Source organism: Alligator mississippiensis, chromosome 8, assembly GCF_030867095.1.
Source record: "Alligator mississippiensis isolate rAllMis1 chromosome 8, rAllMis1, whole genome shotgun sequence".
Classification (NCBI taxonomy): domain Eukaryota; kingdom Metazoa; phylum Chordata; order Crocodylia; family Alligatoridae; genus Alligator; species Alligator mississippiensis.
The window spans coordinates 25,699,258-25,722,395 of NC_081831.1; the positions used below are offsets into that span (position 1 = coordinate 25,699,258).

Here is a 23,138-nt window from a genome sequence, read left to right on the forward strand (position 1 = left end):
CCTTTTAAAAGATTGGAAAGAAAGGAAAATTCCTCAAAGTAATTAAATGATCAACAAAAGAAACTGAACCCAGCAGAAATCTGTTGAGTAAGATCTGAGCCCAAATTTGGGAGTAGTGACAGGTTTGGGTAGGAGGGGCCCAAGACGGCAACTCACTCAATAAAAACTGTAACCTACTGTTCCAATTTGGAGGTAACCTCACTTGCAGAACAACGAAGGAAGAATCACAAGTGTAGGCTGGATCAGACTGATCACCTGAACCACCCTCTCTGTGAACACGAATCTCTTAGTTCATGCTGAAGCTGCGGAGCACCCGAAAGGGACTGAAGGAAGGGGACTTAGTCCTATCAGTATTGAGGCCAGCCCATTGAACCGTATTGCTGAGGTGAGCCCATTGAACTGTACTACTGAGGCCAACCCATTAAATTGTACTACTGAGGAATGAAAGCATATCTAGGTGTTTGGCTTCTCGGAATTCTAGGATTGTAAGTATATTATGAAAATAATAGTTTTGATGCAAATTTAACTTTGAGTTGTAATTGTAGTTGTTTTTGTAATACTAATTCTTATAGCATTGCTTGAGAAGGAAGTGCATTTGGAGCATTGTTTCTGATATCTGTAGTTATTGTGTTCTTAATGTTTGTGGTATTTCTTAAAGCTAAGCAGTGTTATATGTGTAGCAAAGAATTTTAAAATAAAATTGTGTTGTATGAATTAAGTGTGTAATCATTGTGAAATCGTGCAATCAACTAACTACTCCCCCAGCCAGTGCATCAAACGAATCAGTAAGTTGTGTGGGATTTTCTCTATTCCATAACCCACTAGAGACACTGGGCAGCCCCCACCACTATGTATGGTGGGAGCCAGCTCGTGTTGGTCCCTGGGAATTCTGCTAGACAAAGGGCTGCTGGCACTTTTGCTGTACCCCTGGAGAGGGGAAGGCACAATTAGGCAGAACACCCTGTGAGCTGTGTGGAGATGCACTGCCGGAGCCAGAGTTGGAGCTGGGGCTGGAACCAGAATCTGGGAAGGAAAGTCCAGCTGCCTAATTGCAGCTGGCAGGATCAGATGAACCTGTGGGGAATGGAGCTGATGAGTGAGGAGGCGGTCAGACAGTCCTGAAGGGAGCAAAGCATGCAAAGGGGATCAGAGCCCAGTGAATATGGGTAAGCTTTTCCATGAAGATAATTGAGTTGATAAGGCTGAATAATAGATTATTAATTGATGAATTATGAAGATAATTGATTGACTTGATAAACTGGTGTACAATGAACTATTGGTTGGCAAATTACCAAGGTAAGTGATTGAATTGATAAACTGGCAGGTAATAAACTATTAATTGATGAATTGTGAAGATAATTGATTGAGGTGATAAGCTGGGGGATAATAGACTAATATTGGATTGGTGCCTCGATAATTAACCTGATTTGCTACTGGTGATGGTGATAAGTGGGGAACCCACCCAGGGTTTACTGCATGTGAATTGGAGGCAGAAGGTTACCAGAGACAGACTGACCTGAGAACTAGATGGTGCACACTGTCTTTGGGACTCGGACTTGTGTGATAGGACCATAAACTTAAATCCAATTGGGTGTGGTATGGAGCAGGGTGTAGGGGATGTGGAGGCTTGTGAAAAGAATCTCCAGCATCCAGCTGTTTCTAATCCTTGGATAACATCTCACCTCCCTTTTCTTTTTCTATTATGAAAACATCAAAGCATGGCAGGCAAGAGAAGAGCCAGCTAGAGGCAGAGGTGCGAGTAGGCAAGATGTCCCCAGATGTGCCCCCTCACAGGCTCCATTCCAGGGCATGTGCTGGTGACCCTGCCCTGAGGCAGTGCTGGGGCCAGCAACAGGGGACATAGGACAAGTGTGTGTGGGCCAAGCCCTCCTATTGCTGACGGCTGACTAGAATGGCTTTGTGGGCTGGATCCAGCCTGTGGGCTGGATGTTTGCCACCTCTGATCTAGATCAGTGGAGTTAAAGTTACCTGGAGCCTCAGGCTGGATCCAGACTGCAGGGATCATTGCAGGACAGATTCAGTATGGGGCATGTGGCAGCTGTCATGGCCACCATGATGGTGGTGGTGGGGTCCAGCAACAGTGAGGGGTCTGGAGGTAACAAGTAGTTGGGGGTTGCTGGCTATGGAGGGAATCTGGCAGCAGCAGTGGGTCTGGGGGAGGTGTCTGGGGGTAGCAGCAAAGTTTGCAACTTGATGGCCATGGCCAGTGGGGCCAAAGGGCCCCACATTATCTGGCAGGCCATGCTCTCAGCCTCTGTTGGCCCACCAGTAGCCGTGTGGGCTGTACAGAACAGCTCCATGGGCTGGATCCAGCCTGTGGGCCATATGTTTGACAACGTGGCCTTGATGAAAGGTGTCCCTGGTCTGGTACATGTCGATATCTTCATTAATAACTTGGAGGACAGAACGGAGCGCATGCTTATTAGACCTGTGAATGACACCAAGCTGGGTGATGTTGTAGCCACTATAGAGAACAGGATTATGATTCAAAATGGCTCGAACACGTTGGAAGGATGGGCTGAAGTAAACAGAATGAAATTTGGTGAGCACAAGTGCAAGGTGCTACATTTAGGAAGGAACAATGAAGTGACCAAATATAAAATGGGGAATGACAGGTGAAGCTTCAGTACTGCAGAGAAACATCTGGGGGCACAGCAGACTGCAAGCTCAGTAAGTGTCATCCGTATTATTACAAAAACGGTAATAGTATTAACAGAAGTGTCATATGCAGGACACAGGAAGTAATTTTTCCATGCTATCATAGCAAGGCCTCATCTGGAGCACTGTGTCCAGTTTTGGATATCATACTGCAGGAAAGAAGTGGACAAATTGGAGATAGTCCAGTATAGAGCAATGTAAATGATTAGAGGTTTTGAAAAATTGATATACAAGGAAATGTCAGTGAAACTAGGATAATTTCATTTGGAGAAGAGAAGACTGAGGAGCGATTTGATAACAGTCTTTAAATGCTAAAAGGATTATAGTAATGGGAAGGGTTATTAGGTGTCCACTGGGGACATGACAAGAAATGACAGGCTTAGGCTGCAGCAAGTGAGATTTAGGTTGAATATCAGGAAGAACTTTATCACTAAGAGGCTGATTAAGTATTAGAACAGGCAACCCATAGAGAAGTTCCATCTCTGGAAGTGTGTAATTTAGGGGAGGGCAAAGTCCAGCTCCTTGCCCAGACTCCGACCGCTCCTTGGGGATGCTGGGAGCACCACCCCGCAGGCCCACCCTACCTGGCACTGGAGCAGCCTGATGGGCAACTGCAGGGGCAGGGGCAAGAGCAGGGGCAGGGGCAGGTCTAGAGGCTGAGGCAGCCCCAGCAGCCTCCAGCCACACCACCACGTGACTCAAGCAAAGGCTGTGGCTCCGCCCCTGGCTATGGCCCCGCTTCCAGTTGTACCTGCCCTGGAAGCTGGGTGGCAGCAATATGTGCAAAAGGATGACGTAGCTGACGCAGTTGACGTAGCTCATGCAATGTAGATGAGCAGCCAGAGTGTCCTGCGTGGGCCCCATCCGCAGCAGCCAGGCTGCACCCCTGCAAGCTGGCCTGACCAGTCGCTTCCCGCCCCACCCCAACCAGACCCAGCACTTGCAGAAATACATTTCTATGGATAGAAGTAAGCTGTAGACAGTTTCCTGACAGGCCGGCAGGCTGGTGACATTGCACCAGACGCGGTACTTCAGCTAGACACAAAACACTGCGCAATGGCTGTTCCAGTTAGAGACATGGTAGAAAGTGCCTTTCTCGTTGCTGGACCGGAAGTGACTGTGGACTGGCAAACCGTGGCCCCACCGAGCTGGGCAGAGAGGCCACGACTCCTGCTGCAGGGTCCATGGCAGCCGCGATTGAGGTTTGGGCCTGCCCTCCCGCCCAGGAGGTAGAAGTATCTTTACTTGAGTTCCGGCTGGAAATTCTGGCCGTGGGGCTCTGTGCGGCGGTCCGCAGTTTAACGCGCTGCAGCTACGTCCAGTCCACAGTTTGCCGGGCCGTGGCATAGAAAGGTTGGGAACCCCTAGCTTAGGGCCCCAGCATGTCATAATCTGGTCCTGTCCCCAACATTTCCTACAGGCCAGTTTAGGTATTTCTCTGTTAACTGGGCTGACTGTTGCAAATTCCATTCTGAGCCTCTTCACTCTCCCCATGCACAGCATGGAGAATTTAGGATGTGCCTTCACTGCTTCTGTCATGGTCCTGAGAAACCACAGCCCTCAGGCAAGCTGGAAAGAGACACAGACAGACAGCAAACACGGGAGGCTCCAGGGCATCTTTCAGTGCCTTGTTTCTGGGTTTGGCAAAGGTGGAATGGTAACACGCAAGCAGGGTGTGCTTAGTGGCATAGCTATACCTTGAGGCAGTGATTTTCAACCTATCTTGGTTTGCAGACCCCTAAAAAAGTTTTAAATGAAGATGTGGACCCCTTTGGAAATGGAATGTTTTCTGGGATCTGAAACTTTATTTTCATAGTCATCTTTCACGGACGCTTTAGACATAGTCTGTGTATCCCCAGGGGTCCACAGGCAGGTTGAACACCACGCCCTAAGACACATGACTCAGTTCTGTGAAATGCAATGCTGGGGCCAGACAATTAAAATGAGGTGTTGTACAAAAAATCAGTGCTCTGTTGCATCTCTTTTTAGATCTAGTCCATTGTCCACAAGATACTGAAGATCCCATACACACTGTGTATGTAAATTGTCTTGTTATCAGTAGATAACTGCATTCTTATCAGAAAAATTCAAACAGGTGATCAAGGGGATTCCAAAAGATGGCTTTTGTCAAGGGCTACAACCAAAAGTCAGCTAATATCTAGGGTTAAAGTACAGCCCAGAGTGGAGATTCCTAAGAATTGTTTATGTTAAGAAAATGTTCTAATGGCTACAGAATTCAACCACAGGCATGCTACGATTCCACCAATCACTGCATGCTGAATCTTGCAAAGGCCTGTAAACATTTAAGATCCGAACATACTGAGCACGTTCAAACGCAAGTTCTACTAAGGTAATGATGTCGTTCAGCAACAGGGAGGGAGCCACGCAGCACTCCCTTCCCCAGCTGGCTCCCCCTGGAGGGAAGATGACAGCTGCACCTACACCAGGGGTGGGCAAAATATGGCCTATGGGTTGGATGTGGCCCGCCAACAGATTTTTTTTGTTTTTTTAAATTTTCTGTATTCCCAGGCAAATCGGCCAAATCAATTCCGAATCTGTGAGTCAGTTCAGAACCATAAGTGGCCTTACTACCAGAAAACATCCTCCATCCCCATCTGGGGTTTCAGATATTCCCAAAACCTTTGGCGGGCATTGTACTTGCAGGCCCAAGCCTGGAGGCTTGGGGTTTCGATGCCCCCAAGTTTTTCTTGCCCTTAGCCATAAGGCCCCAGGAGCAAGCTAGGGAGGAGTCTCCCATTTCCATAAAGTGGGTATAAAGCCAAGGTTAACTATGCATCACCTATGAAGGTACTATCCCATGCAAGCAGAGTGGTCTTCCCTGGGAGCAACTAGGAAGCCACCGTGGTGATCATGTTATTTCCCCTAGATAAGCATAGGCAATGCTTGATCTGAGCCTTCAAGAGGGCAAGAAGCTAACAGATTCAATCTAGCCTGCAGGCTGGCAGCCACTAACTTACTGGATCTGGTCCGCGGGCAGCTGGTGTCTCTGACTCCTGCTGCTGTGAGGTGCTGGGCCGGTGGGAAAGGTTGTTTCCACCATGCTGACAGTGGGCAGGCAGGTGGCACTGCTTGCACCCAGTAGCATCAGTTCTCAATGTAGTGGCATCAGTTGTGGACCTGGGCGGAGGCTTTGGCTGCAGCAGGTGAGCAGCGCTGTCAGCTGTGGACATTGCTGGAAGGTTCAGAAGCCCTCACACAGAACCTGCCAGCGGCATCAAGAAGTGATGTCACTGTCCTTCCGGCACTCAAAGACCTGACTTGGAACCTGTCGGCGGTGTGAGCTGTGGACCCAGCAGGAGCCTGCCTTGTGTCAGGCAAGAGGTGGTGTCAGCTGTGGACATCACTGGCAGGTTCTGCATCAGGGCTCCAGAACCAGGTGGCTGCGCCCACAGCTGATGCCACTGCCTGCCTGCCATGGTGGAAGTCCCCATCTGGTACCACAGTTGAGTGTCAGGGCTCCTGGTGTTCTCTGGGTCCTGGAGGGAGGGAGGGGAAGGGGGGACAGAAAGAGAAGAGAAGAGAAGAGAAGAGAAGAGAAGGATCTGGCCCTCAACAGGTCACCAGAACTCATTAAGTGGCCCTCCAGCTGAAATAATTGCCCACCCATGGCTTAGCTTGCGACATGCAACAAGCATGGGTAAGTCAGCCAGGGCAGAGCTTTCATGCTCAGGTCCATGGGCACCGACTCTGTGGGTGCTCTGGGGCTCAAGCACCAACTGAAAAAAAGTTAGTGGGTGCTCAGCACCCACAGAACCACTTATAGACTTTAAAAAAAGCCCCACGCTTTACCAGAAGAAGCAGTGCATGACTTCAGCCTGGCTCTGCAGCGTCTGTAAAGATCAGACACTTCAGCAAAGCTTTTTGGTGCGTTTAGCTAAAGCTGATTCAATCAGCTATTAGATAAAAGCACCAAAACACCTCACTAAAGTGTCTGATCTTTACAGATGCTGCAGAGTTGGGTTGAAGTAACATGCTGCCTCTTCTGGGCATGTGCAGTGCTTGGCATGGGAGTGTACTGTACTAAAAGTAAAGCGCCGGGGTTTTGGGTTTTTTTTTTTTCATATTTGCAAACACCCACCAGCAAAAAACAAAGTTGGTGCCCATGCTCAGGTCTCACCAAAAAGGCTCATCTTAGCACATGGAGGACTTTGAGCTGAAGACACACGACACACCAAGTTGAATGCACTTTGGTTTATTCGCATATTTGGAAAAATGCCAATAATTGCACCAAAATCATCTTCCTATCAAGTGCAACATCAATGTTAATCCCTGGGGCCAATCTGTAATCAATGCATTCAGAATGGCGGTTTCGCTGGAGAATTTCATGAGTGGCTTGTGATTGTGATCTTATGAACAAACAGTGTCCCTGGGGAGTGTAAAAGACAGGTATTTTAGAATGGATCCCAGGCTTCCCCAGCAAAAGGTGACACATGTAGACTTAGCCCAACTCAGGTCTATTGACAGAACCCACGTGCTGCACTGGGTTAAAATCCACATTCCTCTGGCTCCTCTCTTCTGTCCTTTAGCTTTTCATCTATGTCTCAGGTCAGTTGCACTGCGTGACACAACATGAAGAGAGAAGGCCCATCCAGCTTGACCTGGCTCAGCAAAGAAGGGGGCCTGACCAATCCAGACCTGCTAGGTGACGTCTAGGACTCAGAAATGAGCCAAGGTGCAGAGCAGCCACTGCTGTGGACACGTGCCAGCCACAAGCAGCTGCCTGGAGCTGGCCAGGCACCCCAGACTCAGCACTTCACTCTACCAGCACTGCTGTGAGGGGAAGGGTAGTTCAGTAAGACTCATGGGGAGATGATGGAGACCCCCATAAACCTGTTCTGCTGCCTTGGTGAGCCAGCATGATGCATAGAAGCCTTTCCTTGCCTGGCCCTGGAAGGAGAGGCAGGCAAGGGTATCTTGCCCTTGCCTGTTCCCCCACAAAGAGCAAAGGAGCCTTAGGTGAGCCCTTCTGGGATCTTCTCCCAGGGTGAAGGGAGAATCCCCAACCCCATGGGGTGAAGGTTCAGACGGCGCCTTTTGTAAATGCCCTTCTGAGTAGAGAATCCACATGCCAGGAGACCAGCAGTGTGCACGGCCCCGGGGGCAGGGAAGGGAGCAGGGCACCTCTTTTACTGGGCAGTGTTGCCCTCCCTCAGGCCAGACAGACCTGACCCTGGCCTGTGGCCAGGCAAGGGCCCTCCACTGTGCTGTTGTTCCTGAGAGGCCATCTCCAACATGTAGCCAGGCCTGGAGGCTTTGGTGGGGTGGAGGTAAGAGCCAGGTGTACTGGAGAGCCAGGCCCGAGCTAGGGCTGTGCCATCCTACCAGCCCCTCAGCCTGCACTCCAGGGAGATGGACCCTGCTGTGCTACCCAGCTCGTGCAGCCCTGTGCCCCCGGCTGCCTGCCCCTCACAGGCTCAGCGATCTGTCCTGCTCCCAGCTGTGGGCCCCGAGGCCTGCCCTGCTCCTTGGCTGGCAGCTGCAGGTCCTGTGAGATCTGGGACTGCCATGTGGCAGCATCTCCTACACCACCACGAGGCAACAACCCCCCAGTTCATGTCTCCCTGCAGCTCAGCCCAGTTTCCATGTAAGATGGAGTCTGCAGCTCCCGCCATTGCTGGCTCCACCCAGGCTCTGCAGTGTTGTGTCTTACTGTGTTTTCCTTGCACTGTCCCTTTAAGGCCAAAGCCTGGTGCTCAGCTCTGCAGGTTCTGTTACTTCCTGGCAGTTTTGCAGCACTGGGGACTCCTGTTCTCTGCCATGTGGAGCCAGGGGCATCCTTGGTTCCTGTCCCTCCACAGGACTGGACTGGGTCAAGTCAGAGCAGTTATCAGTTATGCAGACATCTACTGAGGGCAGCTGTTAAGATCCACCTGGATATGATTCCAGAGAGTTATAGTAATAAGTGGGTGTTAGTTCAACACAGCAGGCAGTGTCCAGAGTGTTGTTGCTGAACCCACAACAGATCAGGCAGCTTGGCTGGATCCTCCCTGCTTTGCTGTGGCAGCAAGCATGACACATGGGGGCAGGTGGAAGAGACTCCAGCCGGCTCTGTAGAGCTGTGAGAGGAGCCAGGCAAAGGGAGCCCCAGTACCTTGGGCTGGCTCCCTGGAGGGGCAGCATCTCAGCCTAGCTCCTTGCCGAGTGAGCAGCGGGAGTCAGTGCTTCCTTTCTGGCAGAACACGTTCCAGGCCTAGTGGAATCAGGAGGCCATGGACCGACCGCTAGTGGTGCTGGAAGGAGGAAGAGGCCATGCAGAAGAAAGCAGAGATGAGGCCGTGCAGAAGCAGAGCTGGCTGGAGCAGGTCACACCCAGAAGCACAGCCTGACTGTGTGGAGCCAGGAGGATTATGTCAAGGTTGAGCAGAGCCTCAAGTAGCATGAGGGAGCAGAGTGTTGTGGGGACAGGTTCACCTCTGTTTACCAGGGTGACGATCTGTTTACCAGGGCACCCCTTGGAACAACAAGGAACAATGGCCATAGCTATTGGAGAATAGGTTTAGACTGGACATTAGAAAAACATTCTTCATGTTTAGAGTGGCCAGGATCTGGAAAGAGCTTCCAAGGGAGATAGTGCTCACCCCATCCTTGGGGTCTTCAAGAGGAGACTGGACAGGCACCTGGCTGGGATCACATGATCCCATGTTTGGTGACCCTTTTCTTGCCTGCCTGGGGCAGGGGGTTGGACTAAATGGCCCACTGAGGTCTCTTCCAACCCTAGAATCTATGAATTGATGAAACCTCCACTATCCATGCTTCAGCAGCTGTAGGGAATTGTGTTGCTCTCGGGTTCTCTGCCCTGCAGCAGGGGTAGCACAGGGCAGGTCCATCGCACAGGCCACAGGGCCAAAGCTGGATGCTAATGTAACCCAGGCGGTACTCCAAAAGGTACCCCCTCTCCAACTGAAGGGATCAAAGCAGGTGCACAAGCGCTGTGGGAGGTGTAGGGACTCTCCTCCCCCTATAGAGCAGAGCCAGACCACCAATGGGGACTTAACCATATACCTTTTAATGAGGGAACAATAGTGGGAACATAACAGGCATAATCAGGGGTTATAGTGGACACTACAATGGCCCAAGGGGGGAGGATTCAACAAAGGTTAGACACTTACAATCATTGACAAAAGACAGTGTTAACAAAATATAAAACACAAACAGCAGAGCAAACAATACTGGTTGGGGAAATATAAAAAGGCACAAAATGTCAAAGGAGAAAGAAATATAGGGCCTAGATACCTGGAAGGGGAGAACACAACAGCCCCTTTCCACTACAAGAGGAATTTTTCCTTGTTAGCTCACTCACCCCAAGTCACCAAAGATGGAACTTGAACTTAGATCTCCCACATGATAGGAAGAAACACTGCCACACAGCCACCAGTGCTGGTGCTACTTTAAGCTGCTAGGGGTCTTGACCTTCCTGGAGCCCCAGCCTCACGTTCACGTTGAGCTGCCTGGCCTCTGATTGGAGGAGCTGGAAGCCGAGCTGGGAACCCCTCAGGTCGCTGCTCAGATCCTCGCTGGAGCAGGGAAGCTTCTCCTGCTGCCTACAGCCTCTTGTAGGGGATCCTGGAGCCCAGGGGGGAGCCTCTTCTGCCAGCCACATGCCACGCTGCTGAGGGTCCAACTGCTGCCTGCAGGTCCTGCTCCTTCAGGCTCTTCTGGGACAACTGCTCCTGCCCCGCTGGCTCAGCTCTTGCCAGCTCTTTGACACTCCTTCCTCCTGGTCCCTCACTGGTCTCCCCTGAGTCAGCCGTGCTGCCCCTTTTATCCCCCTCCAGGTGACCCAAGGGGCCAATCAGGGGACATGAGGGGTGAATCTCTGGGGCCTGATTGGTGAGGAAAGGGAATCCCAAGTCCTCCAATCATCTTTTGCCCTTTCAAAACCCCTAGGCTAGGTCACTGCCAGCTAGCCTGTCACACTAACTCAGACCATGCTCAGGCCTTGACTTTGCTGGGACTCTGCTCTAACAAGGGCCCTTGCCAACCCATCTGGAGCATCAGGCCTGTCTTCTGCAGCTCTAGATGAACCTGAGGAGCACAAGCTGCTGTGGAGAAAACTGGGTTTGATCAGATGTGTCTGCAGGCGAAGAGGCGTAGCAGCCCCTAACAGGAAGGCCATCACCTTGCCAGCCTGTAGCCAGGGAGGACAGTCATTGTCCATGCATGGGGCTGGGCTGGCACCTGTCAGTAGCCCTGGCATCTTCCTGCAAGTGCAGTAGGACCAGACTGAAGAAGAGAAGAAGCAGTCAGAGGAGAGGGTGGGCCAGCAGCTGAGGCACACAAACAAGATGCAGTGCCAGGCACATGAGCACCAGGTGCATGAACACCAGGTGCATGAAGTGTGGCACATGCACACGATCAAGTTGCCATCTTCAAGAAGAGCAAGTGGCTGAAGGAGAAGGCACACCAGTGCAGTGAGCACATTGCTGAGCTCAAGAGGCAGAGGATGGAGGAGCTCAGGTGAGGGGGTGGGACCACACAGGAAGCCTGGACTGTGGGTGCTCTGAGGTTGCTGTCTTTCCCTTCCCTGCTCCTTTGCTATGTCCTAGGGCATACTGAGGCCCTGAGACTTGCAGGGTGGTGCTGGAGCATGGCAGTGGGCTGGGAATGGCAGAGCAGCTGGAGCAGGGTTGTCCAGGCCAGTGGTGGGAGCTGGTTAGAAGGGCCAGAGCCATTCACTTTACCATGTGGTGCCCTAAGCTACCCTTCCTGCCCCAGCTGCTCTGAGCCTCCCTTCTGCCCCTGTGTACTCCCTAGCTCACTAGGGGCTGGATCTCCTTGTGGGAGCAAAACCAGAAGCAGAGTTCCTCCAGGTGAGGTCAGCCATTGGTTTCAGGCCACACAAGCACCCCAGGACTAGGGAGGGTGCATGCATATCCTGCTCAGCAGAGTTGTGAGGCAGGGGGGTGGGCTCCCCTGCTGACTGCCCTGACTTGGCAGAGCTGGGGAGGCAGTGCTGGGATGGGAGGTGCTGGGGACAGAGCAGAGGGGAGGGGTCAGCTCTGCTGTGGAGTAGAGACCCCCGCCCAGCCCAGAGAGCATGCTGGGATGCTGGAGGAGTCTGGTTTAACTTAAACCAGCAAGGGGTCTGGGACAGACATTGCATAAACCGATTTGACCCAAATCAATTAGGTCTGATACTACATTCAACCAGGTTTATCTCAAACTGGTTTCAGCCATTTTCAAACTGGTTTATGCGCACTGAACATCTGTTCTGTTACAGAACATCTGTTCTACTTAAACTAGTTTTTGATCACTTAAACAGGTTTATGTGTAATGTCTGTCCCCAGCCTCAAAAAGCAGTGTTCCAAGGGGAGACATGATACCAGTTGCTCTTGCCAGGAGGGGAGACAGGGCACCTCTTTTACTGGACAATGTTGCCCTCCCTCAAGCCAGATAGACTGGACCCTGGCCTGTGGCAGGACTGCCCCCAGGATGGCACTGCAGTCTGTCACCGAGCCTCACTTGGAAGAGGATTTGTGCTGTGCAAAGCCCTACAGCAGGTTCAGGCTGAGACCTATTCTCCATTTGGTTTTTAAAAGAACTGAAATCCTTGGAGAATCTCTGGGTACATTTCCCCAGGCTGGATCTTGGTGAGGCTCGTATTCACTAGATCCTAGAAGAGGGGAAATCCATCAGCTTGCCCAAGGTGTAAAAGAGCTGGGTGGTATCAGCAACAGGGAGAGGAGCAGCCATCCCCACTGGTGACAAGGAGCGGTGCCAGGAGCAGCCCCAGGGGAGCAGAGCCCCTGAGCTGTGGTGAGGAGTGGCAGTAGCAAGAGCTGAGCAGTGTCCTGTGTCAGACTTCCACTTACACTAAGCAGAAAGGAGAGGGGAAAGTTGGAGGCAGCAGCTCCCTTGTCCCCACTAGCTACCAAGTGCTTCCTACATGGAACCAGGGGAGAAATCTGGTCCTGTCAACAGTAATACCAGTGGCCTTGTCTACACGAGACACTAATGGTGCATTAGCTCATTACTACTGGACGCTAGTGTCCTGTGGCAGGAAGTGTGAAGTGATGCTAGTGTGCAGTAGTAATGAGTGACTACGCATTCAGCATCATGAAAAAGCCATTGAGCAATGCTACTGAACAGTAATTCTGCTATTGTACAGTAATGACTGTGCAGTCAATGTCTCATGTAGATATGGCCTATGAAAATTTGATGGGGGGGGGGGGGGCTACAGACCATTACGGTGTTCCCTAAAATTGCTTTTGAGTTCCACCTTTATGAGACCCTGTTACAGTTTACTAATGCTTGGGAGTGGGAAGCGTGTTCACAGAGGAACCATCAAGCGGCAAGATAAAAACGTGTCAAATGTCTAAATTCAGGCTTGGACCGTACTGCTGCCATTCAGCGCCTGGCGGGCAGGTTACCCTGTGCGGTGGGAGAAAACTCCTTAGAGTTTGTTGTCTAGCTGCAATAGGGACCAGACAATGCGGGTAAAGAATTGACTGCAGTTTATTTGCTCGAGCAATGAACATAAAGCCAGCAAAAAGGCAAAATGGCGCCCCCCCCCCCCAAGGGTGGGGCGTTCTTTTATACTTTTTACAACAAGGCAAGACTACAGGGTTAATAAAAGCAATACTTGGGCGGTGCTTCACAAATCTTCATAACAGCATATTTCTATTAAGCTGAACTAGCACTTTCTAAAAGCTAAAAGTTAAGTAACAGTAACATTATGATAGGTTAGCAAAAACTTGCACAGTAGTAGATACTTCTTAAGGACACGATCATTGTACTTAGAACAATGGCTTCTTTGTGTTATCTTGTTCCTTGCTGTATCTGGTTTACAGCACACAGACACAGATTCACTTGCTGCATTTTACTCAGAAAATGGTTAACACAGTTAAAATGATTACTTAACATAAGCCAAGGCTTAGCTATCATTCTGCCTTGTGGTCAGCAACATTGCTAGGCCACAGGTCATGCCTTGTATTCAGCTGTAAAGCTAATACTTCTTAATAATCTAAATTATTGTTAACCTAACAGTATGCTATCAGAAAACTATTTTATTTCAGGGTAATAACAAACATGCTCACCACAAGTCCCCCCTTTGTTCCAATTTTCCAGAGGGAATTTTGGAACACACTTTTAGGTACTCAAATTCCTGTGGGGTTAGGTTTTGATGAATGTTGCTGGATATTTGTACAAACTGACCATACATTTTTACTTGCCTTTGCATAAACTGTTGTCCTAGAGAGCATAAACACTGAAAACAACATACCAGGCAGACTATAGTTATAACTATTTCAATTATACTTAGCATAAAAGGTCTAAGCCATCCTGTAAGGGAAGAGAACCAGTTAGTAAGCCAGCTAAGAGATGCATCTTTGGGGATTTTAGCTATATCTTCGGCTTTTTGGATATGGACAGCTGCATCATTGAGGTAGGTTTGTACTATGGTAAAAGAACTGTTAACTCATACACAACATTCTGGTCTGATAACCGCACAAGCTCCCCCTTGAGCAGCGAGGAGAAAATCAAGGGCTATACGGTTTTGAATTACCATTTGTCAGAGGTCTTCTTGGGTGTCAGCCAAGGCAGCAACGGCCTTCGAGAGGTCTTTGTGACCTTTGCTGAATTCGTGAGCCATGATTTCTATCACAGCTTGGAGGCGTAATGTAAATCTTCCAAGACATGCAGTGCCTATTCCCGGGAGTATACCTGCCAAAGAACACCCAAGTAATACTCCTTTGGTAAGTGGAGTTTTTTGATATTTGTTTACTATATCACGGCTTTCTTGCAAATCCCTCTTGTTTCGCCACCTGCCCCGTGGAAGGTGCGTGGCGAAGGACGTAGAGGGTTTTAGCATTGCTGGATAGCAGATACCTTTTCCTTTGGCAGGGATTTATGATAGGCGTGGGAGCCATAGACCCAGTATTGTCCTTTTAAAGCAGCAAGGTTTGAATACTTAGGAGGTATTCAGCCACCGTTTCCTAGTTCAAGCATTCCGTGCTCACCCTTTGATTTAAAGGAAGGATTTGCAGTTCCATTGAAGAAGCATTGTCCCCGGGAGGTATCAGCGTACAAACAATACCACAAGGTATTATTTGAAGAGGAGATGGGGGTGCAGATAGGATTAGTGCCCTTGGTTAAGTTTTTGCCGCTGTAGAAATCACTGTAAGAGCTGCAATAGTTAGGAGTTGCTGTATCATTATTACGCCAGTGTCCTCCAATTGAACTAGTAAAATAGTGGTGACATATGCTGGTGCCTAAATTGATGCAGTTTGATACTGAGCAGTTTACATAAAAACATCAATCTTCAACAACAGGCTTTACTAAAAGGAACTCCTGCTGACTTTGGTCCCAAGCTTGGTTATTAGAGGGGTTTAAAAGTCACTCGATGGGGCCCCAGGGGATGGGAGTCATGGGAATTCCTCCTTGGGTGTGAAGAGGAAAATGACTGCACATCTAACAGTTACTTTGGTTTTCTGCTTTAGCGGCTCTCTCAACGTATTGGAGGTACATATTGTTATCAGAGATATGGGCAAGAGTAGGTTTAAGAGTAGCCTTAGCGTGAGGAGACACTGCAAATTGTCTGAAAACTGGGTGGCTAGGCTTTACACAATATTCTGTTCCATAAGTAAATACTCGAACTTCTGCTGAACTACAGTAATGTGAGGGAGGATACCAATGGGCAATGTTGACCTTCCCGTCTATTTCAGAGAGTTCGATTGAATCGCTTATCCAGACAGGAAAACCTCGGGCACCAGGATTAGCACATCTGCAGCAACTGGTAGCTATAGCTGACCCCTGTGAAAGACTTATTTCTCCAGCAAAGAGAAAGATTAGAAATAACATAGTTATAAAAGCCATATTATAACAAAAATCATCACAAACAGTATGAACAACCCTGCAGCTCCAATAACTGTTCTTCTGGGGCATGTTATAGTCTCAAAGTGCTTGGTTTTGGCTGATCCAAAAGTGTCTAAAGGATGCAGTACTTGGAGTTCAGTGTTCTCTGGGCTGGGCAGGACCTCAAAAGGGTGACAGTTCATTACTGGACTTTGGTTAGTTTGAGTTTTATATTATCTAATGGGCTGCAGGTCCAGGAGGTGTTTGTTTTTATTTTTTCATCTGCTTCTGGCTCACCCTTGTCGCAGTCAGGTGGCTGTGCGGTGCTCCCGCGAAGTCCGCAGTTGTCTTCTTCTGGCTTCCCCTTTTCCAGGTCAGGGAAGCTTTCGTTGGAGCTGATCCTGAGCTCTGGTGAAACTTCTGTCTTCTTTGTACGAGTATAATGAATCCAGTTGTCCTTTTCTGCTACTTTTACGGCGGTGTGGGAGGTGAGGAGGACTTGATACGGTCCTTGCCACTTAGGTTCAAGGGAAGACCGTTTCCAAGTTTTCACATACACCCAGTCTCTAGGCTGGATGCGATGTGCTGGAACATCGGCAGGTAAAGGTTGGCTTAAAGCAGCATACCTATGGAGAGATTTTAACTGAGACTGTAGAGATAAAATATAAGAGGAGAGTCCTTCATTGCCTAAAAGAGAAGAAGTGTGAGCCGGTAGAAAGGGGGAATGTTGGGGAACAGGGTGTCCAAACAGCAGCTCGTAAGGGCTGAGCTTTAGTTTTCTCCTGGGGGTGGATCTGATGGACATAAGAGCCAGTGGGAGAGTCTTAGTTCATTTTAACCCGCTCTCAACACATAGCTTTCCAATTTTTGTTTCAGGGTCTGATTCATTCTTTCTACTTGTCCTGAGCTTTCTGGGTGCCAAGGGGTATGGAATTTCCATTTTATTCCTAGGCAGCTGGCCAGTGTTTTATTTAAGTCAGCAGTAAAATGTGATCCTTGATTGCTTTCAATGATACGTGGAGGACCAAACCTGGGTATAATTTCGTTAAGGAGTATTTTTACTACTTGTTGTGCTGTAGCTCTTCTGGTGGGGAAGGCTTCTACCCACCCCGTGAGTTGGTCAACAATTACTAGGAGGTTTTTGTACCCATTGTCTTCAGGCATATCTGCAAAATCTATTTGTAGTCTTTCAAAGGGAGTATAAGCCCAGGGGCAGGCTCCAGGGGGGTCCTGATTTTTCTCCTTTGATATTAAACTTTTGCATATACTGCAGTGTTCTAAAAGCCTTTTTGCTTCCTGGTAGACTCTGGGTGCGTAGAACAGTCTATTAGTGATAGCAGCAAGTTTTTTGCAACTTAAATGCTTGCTTTGGTGAAGTTGTTATAGATAAGGTTTAAGGGCTGCTTCTGTCTGGCAATCGCCATATTCTATCCTTTTTAACTACTTTATTTCACAAAAGATCAGGTACAGAAAGTAAAAAAAACCCAACAATCTCACTAAAGAGAAACCATTCCAGGACATTCAGAACTTCACACAGTGACAAACACTTTTGCAGTAATACACATCATGCCTAACATGCCATATAGCTCTCGAGAAATGAGCAGTTCTACTCTTCCCTGTCTCATAGTACACGTTCAAAAACTTTCGGCATTTCACTCCAAGAAAAAACAAAAGCAGCCTGGTGAGGGACCAGGGCACGGCACAAGCTGGAAGCCACAGTCCGCTACCACACCCAACTGCTCAGGCAGTGGTTCAGCTTGGAGTACTTCAAATGGAGTTACTACTGCATAACCCATTTTTCTAACTCCGTTGACTAGTTTTGAAGAGCTATTTACATAAAAAATTAAGTTAGGGTTGTTTAAGGGTAAGTCACTGAGATCTGCCCTGGGTTTGTCTGAAAATGCTGCAACTTGAAGGCAATCGTGGGAGTCTGGTTCCCCATCGTTGGGTAGAGGTAATAAGGTAGCCGGATTCAGGGTATTGCATCTCTCTATGACCAGGTTTGTGGCCATTAAAAGTGTGGTTTCCTATTTGTTCATTCTCTGATGAGAAAACTGTTGAGTATTTTTCTGGAGGAGGAGGAGGGCTACTGCGTGTGGAGCCTTTAGGATAAGGGGTATCCGAGGACTAATTCCTGGGCTTTCTTGACTATTGTTGCAGCTGCTGTCACTGATTGAAGGCAGCCTACTCCCCCCTTTGCCACTGGATTTAATTGTGCAGAGAAGTAAGCTACTGGGCGTTGGGTGGTGTTTAAGGGTTGGGTAAGTACCCCAGAGGCTACTCCTAGTCGCTCATGGACAAAAAGCGTGAAAGGTTTTCAGTAATCTGGTAGCCCTAGAGCAGGGGCAGAAGTTAAAGTAGATTTTATATTACTGAAGCTGCGGGCAGCTTCATGATTTTAAAAGACTGTTTTTTCTTTTTTCTTTTTTTCTTCCCTTCCATTAAAAGTTTTAGTAGCAATGGCTAAGATTTTTGCCATGGATTTACTTTTAACACCTTCAGTGTCATGTTGGAGCTTCTTTCTAATATCTTCGCTAGCCTGACTTATGAATACAAGTCTTAACACAGGCAAAGTGGCAGGTGTCTCGGGGTCCATGTTTCCATACTGGCGTATAGCTTTACAGAGTCTTTCAAAGTAGTCTGAAGGGTGTTCTTCTGGACCCTGAACAGTAGCTGTCACTTTGGACCAGTTTGTAGTTTTATCTCCTGCCTTTTTTAGTCCTTCTTAGCATACGTATTGCATTCTGTCCCTCTTCCTTGTTGTAATTCTAATTTGGATCTTGCCTAGGTACACCATTAGGCACGTAGTGGTTTTGATGCTGCTGATCGGCTAGAAATTGGTCAGCATGGCGTAGTACTTGGGTCTTCTCATCTGAGGTTAAGAGGCTTTCGAGAAGCTGCATGACATCTGACCAGGAGGGGTTATGAGTCATGAAAATGGTTTTGAAGCACCTTAGAACTATTTTGGGATCATCTCTGAGCCTGGGGGTGTTTTCTTGCCAGTTTAAGAGGTCAGTGGTGGAGAACGGAGCGTGTGTCCAGTGACTGATAACTTCTCCACCCTCGCCAGGCACAGGGTCTGCTCTTAGGGGAGCCAGAAGGCTAGGGGCAGGTACTCGTTCTCGGGTACAATTAGCTATGGGAGTTGGATCAGTGTTCGGGGAAGTTGAGTCTGGAGAGGGATGCCTTGATCCATCTACAGGCTCAGGACTTGGGTGGTCGCCGGGAGGCAGTCGGGGTGATGCCTCCCCACGATTTCCCAAGTCCCCTGCCGGCACGGGAATGAACGGATCAAGTGGGATAGGGGGTCTGGGCATGGGTTTATAATCATATTCGGGAAAGGTACAGGGGTCGGGGTGACTCAAGGTTTACTAGCCACATTGTCTTATAAATACCAATTGTCACGGCGGGGTCCTCGCGGAGGGCCGTGATCTCCTTGAGGCCCTCTCACCGCGCTACTCCGGCCCGAGGGCACCCTCCATTCTCGCCCGCCACGTCTTGATGGAATATATAATAGGGAGGCTGCCTTGTGTTTCCTCGGGCCTGTCAGCTCCTGGACCCCTCGTGGGTCTCCCCGTACAATGGGCGCTACCTAAGCGCCCTAGCCTTATGGGCTATGCGTGGCTCCTACCAGCCCCTAATACCACGCCCCAAGCCTAGCAGATGTAAAGGACGTTGTTCGGTCTATACACCCGCTTCCTGGGCCTCCTCTCTAATGTGGCCCACTCTGGGCTCCCTCTCTCGTGCCCAGCCTCTTGCTGGGACTCTTGTCTGGCCCACTCTGGGCCTCCCCTGCCGGTGTGGTTCCGCTTCGGGACTCTCTAGCGGGTCTCCAGCCCTATGGGCCAACCGCACGGATACCCTCCCTGACTCTGGCTCCCCGCGCTGCTACTCCCTGTCTTCTCAGGGGCAACCGCAGCGCCCTGCCTTGGTCTGAGGGGGATTGCCGCACTAGCCTGCGGCCGGGCTTGCTATGCCCGTGCGCCCACACTGGGCTACTCAATAAAACACAATGGCGTTCCCCCTCTCTGGGGCTCGCCGCGCCCACACTGGGCTACTCAATAACGTACAAGGGCGTTCCCCCTCTCTGGGGCTCGCCGCGCCCACACTGGGCTCCTCAGTAATACTGCCCCTTTCCCGGGGCTGGGGGCTATGCTCCCGCACACGCAATCCGGGGTCTAGGTCCCCGTCCGCAACCTACGGGTTGCGCCCGCGACCCACTGGCCACGCTCCTCGCCGCCAGTTGCTCATACACTGGCGTGCGAGCTGCGCCTTCCCTGGCGCTATGAACAATAATGCGCCCTCCTGGCTCTAGGGCACCCCACACTCTCTGCGGTCCCTGTGATTGAGGCCTCCTCCAACCCCTACAGCCTCACCCAAGCCTCCGGGTGTAACAACAGAGCCAAACGTAAACTAGAGCCTCCTGGCTATAACACAAACATAAAGCCCTCTGGCTAAACCATAGTGCCCAATCCTCTCAGGGCTATCATGCGCTGTACTTGCCCGTTGGGCTTCTCCCCATATCTCGGCTGAGGGAGCTCCCGCCTCTCCGGCTGCTGGCAGAGAACTGCTAGCCTGGCCTCAGCCCTGAGCTTTATAAGGGCCAGGCCCTGCCCCCTACAGGCAGCTGGCTCCGCTTGGTTGCTCCGGCAACCCGCAGCTGCGCTCATTACCTGAGCAACCCTCAGCTGGGCTCGTCATGTCAGGTAAGGGCGCGCTCACTCGCTCCCTGGCAGTTTCTCCTCTATAGGAGCAGGGGCACCGAGGTGCCCTGCAACACCAATAATTTATTAGGTCGAGGCAGAGGTCCTCCAAGATCTTTCGTAAGGCAGCCAGGCAATTTGGGTCAAATGATCCATTTTCTGGCCATTGTCTTCCCAAATCTAACTGAGACGTATAAGACGTCTAATTAATTAAACAGAGTTCTGCCATATGAGACTTGGACAGTTCTGCCCGTCCCTCCAAATGTTCCCAATTCCTGACCATATAATCAAGGGGTGAATATCCTAGGCCAGAACCCATGATTATATCCAAGCACAAGCAGTCTTATTCCCTAAGTTCTACCTGCCTAGAAGCTGTTTCGTCCACGTACAACAACCGGTGTTCTCGGACCCCACTGGCTTTCTCCGTGAGGAGGGGCGTCTTGAGTCCGAGACCCTAGTCATTGGCCGTTATAACAGCATTTCTACCTTATATCTGTGTCTTTCGCCTTTTGTCTAGGCTGCCGGCTTTAACAGCGTTTAAAGAAGGAGACGGATACCCTCAAAGACTGCTTCCAGAGACCTCTAGAGGTTAAACCAGAAACCCAGAAACCAGATAGAAACCAAAAACATACCTGACCTGAGGTACTCGCCGGTACCGTTCCTTTACCCGATTTGAGGATCCTGCCTTATTGGTCCTGAGGGGACTGTCCACCTCCCGAGACTGACCCAAATAGGTGAACTCACCTGGTGCGCACTGGGGTGTCAGGGGGTGGAGGTCTCCAAAGGCGCCAAGCTAGATGGGTCCCATCTCGGGTTTCAAATTGTGGTGGGAGAAAACTCCCTAGAGTTCGTTGTCTAGCTGCAATAGGGACCAGACAACGCGGGTAAAGAATTGACTGCAGTTTATTTGCTCGAGCAATGACCATAAAGCCAGCAAAAAGGCAAAATGCCCCCCCCCCCCCCAAGGGTGGGGCGTTCTTTTATACTTTTTACAACAAGGCAAGACTGCAGGGTTAATAAAAGCAATACTTGGGCGGTGCTTTACAAATCTTCATAACAGCATGTTTCTATTAAGCTGAACTAGCACTTTCTAAAAGCTAAAAGTTAAGTAACAGTAACATTATGATAGGTTAGCAAAAACTTGCACAGTAGTAGATACTTCTTAAGGACACGATCACTGTACTTAGAACAATGGCTTCTTTGTGTTATCTTGTTCCTTGCTGTATCTGGTTTACAGCACACAGACACAGATTCACTTGCTGCATTTTACTCAGAAAATGGTTAACACAGTTAAAATGATTACTTAACATAAGCCAAGGCTTAGCTATCATTCTGCCTTGTGGTCAGCAACATTGCTAGGCCACAGGTCATGCCTTGTATTCAGCTGTAAAGCTAATATTTCTTAATAATCTAAATTATTGTTAACCTAACAGTATGCTATCAGAAAACTATTTTATTTCAGGGTAATAACAAACATGCTCACCACACCTGGCAAACCAAAGAGCTCTCCCAACCTAGCTGTTTTCTGAAAGGGTACTTCATTAGCAGCAGCAAACCCTTTGGCTACGTCACCAAGCCAGAAGGAAGCCATTTCAAAGGACCAGACATACTATATATGTTTTTCCCACCCAGCTTGTACACCTGGTCTCATAACAATCTTTTGATCAAGAAGGACTGAGCAAGAGGCCTCACCCAGCTGGCTGAGGGCAGAACAGCTCCATTTTCTTCCCATGATGGATTAGGCTTTGTTGGCAGTTGGAGAAAGTGCTGAGGTGGCATCTCAAAGCAGCACTCCCGCAGCACAAGCCCTGCTCCAGCTGCCTCTTCACAGATGGCCACAGAGAGGGAAAATAAAGCGGTTTCTGTTGGGGAGGGAAGAGGGGCTGGGTCCAAGGGCATGCTCTGCCCCACAGTGGAAAATGGGGCTCCCTGGAGAAACTTTGTGTCTATCGGGAAGACTCTTTGGAACAAGCTGTGCCTAACAAAGTGACCCACCCAACATTGCCATTGTCATCCTCCTCTGACCATCTTATCTCCCCACAGAGTCCTGCAGCTTGTTCTTGCTCAGTCGCATTGACCAGTACAACAGAAGCTTCTCCAGGTGTCAGCCTCGCTGGACCATTGATCAGTATATATTCTGCTCACACAAAGGCTTTGCTGAAGCATTAACCAGAGTATGCCTGACTATCAAACCTAACAGATGCATGAACTTTTCCCATAAACCAAACTTGGCACATGGGCCCAATGTGTATTCCTGCCAGGAAATGGGAGGGGGAGATGATGGTACAAGATAGGATTAGTCCAGTACTGGGGTGTGAAGGCTGGATGGGAACACGCAGGTCAGAATGTGAAACCAGCTCCTGTTACAGGACAGGTTGAGACATCCAGGATACAGGTGGATTGCAATATGTAACTTGTTTTGATCATAGGGAGTCCAGTGATTGGACTGGGGAGGACAGGGTAGCTAGAGCAGGGTTGGCCAGGCCAGTGGTGGGAGCTGGTTAGATGGGCTGGAGGCAGTTCACTTTACCATGTACTCCTTTGAGCTGCCTTTCCTGCTCTAGCTACTCCGAGCCTCCCTTCTGCCCCTGTGCACTCCCCAGTTCACTGCGGCTGGATATCCCTGTGGGAGCAAAGCTAGAAGTAGAGTCCCTGTAGTTGGCCAGGCAAGCATGTCCCCTGCGTTGTGATGATAAGGCTGCCTCTGGGCCGCAGGTCCCTGGTAAGAGGCCAGAACGGATAGCTTTACTTTTCCAGGAAGGAGCCTGTTGTTCCTGAGTCATCCCCTGTTCCCTGGGGCCTGAGGTACCACATGCCTTGCTGGCCCCTTGTGTTGGGCTCTGGGTCCTGCTGTAGCTGGAGGTCCCACAGCATGTGGCCCCATACCATATCCTACTCCATGGCAGTGGTCCAAGGCTCTTAACATTTTTTTTTCTATTTCCA

General features: G+C 49.6%; 1 long non-coding RNA gene across 1 annotated transcript; it reads right to left on the reverse strand.

The window, feature by feature from the left end:
• Nucleotides 1–13,137: 13,137 nt before the first annotated feature.
• On the reverse strand, nucleotides 13,138–21,587 carry LOC132252117 (uncharacterized). Its single transcript, XR_009463893.1, has 2 exons — nucleotides 20,828–21,587; nucleotides 13,138–16,118 (listed from the first exon to the last, which is right to left on the reverse strand). It is a non-coding gene; the product is annotated as an uncharacterized LOC132252117 (long non-coding RNA).
• Between the last annotated feature and the right edge of the window lie 1,551 nt (nucleotides 21,588–23,138).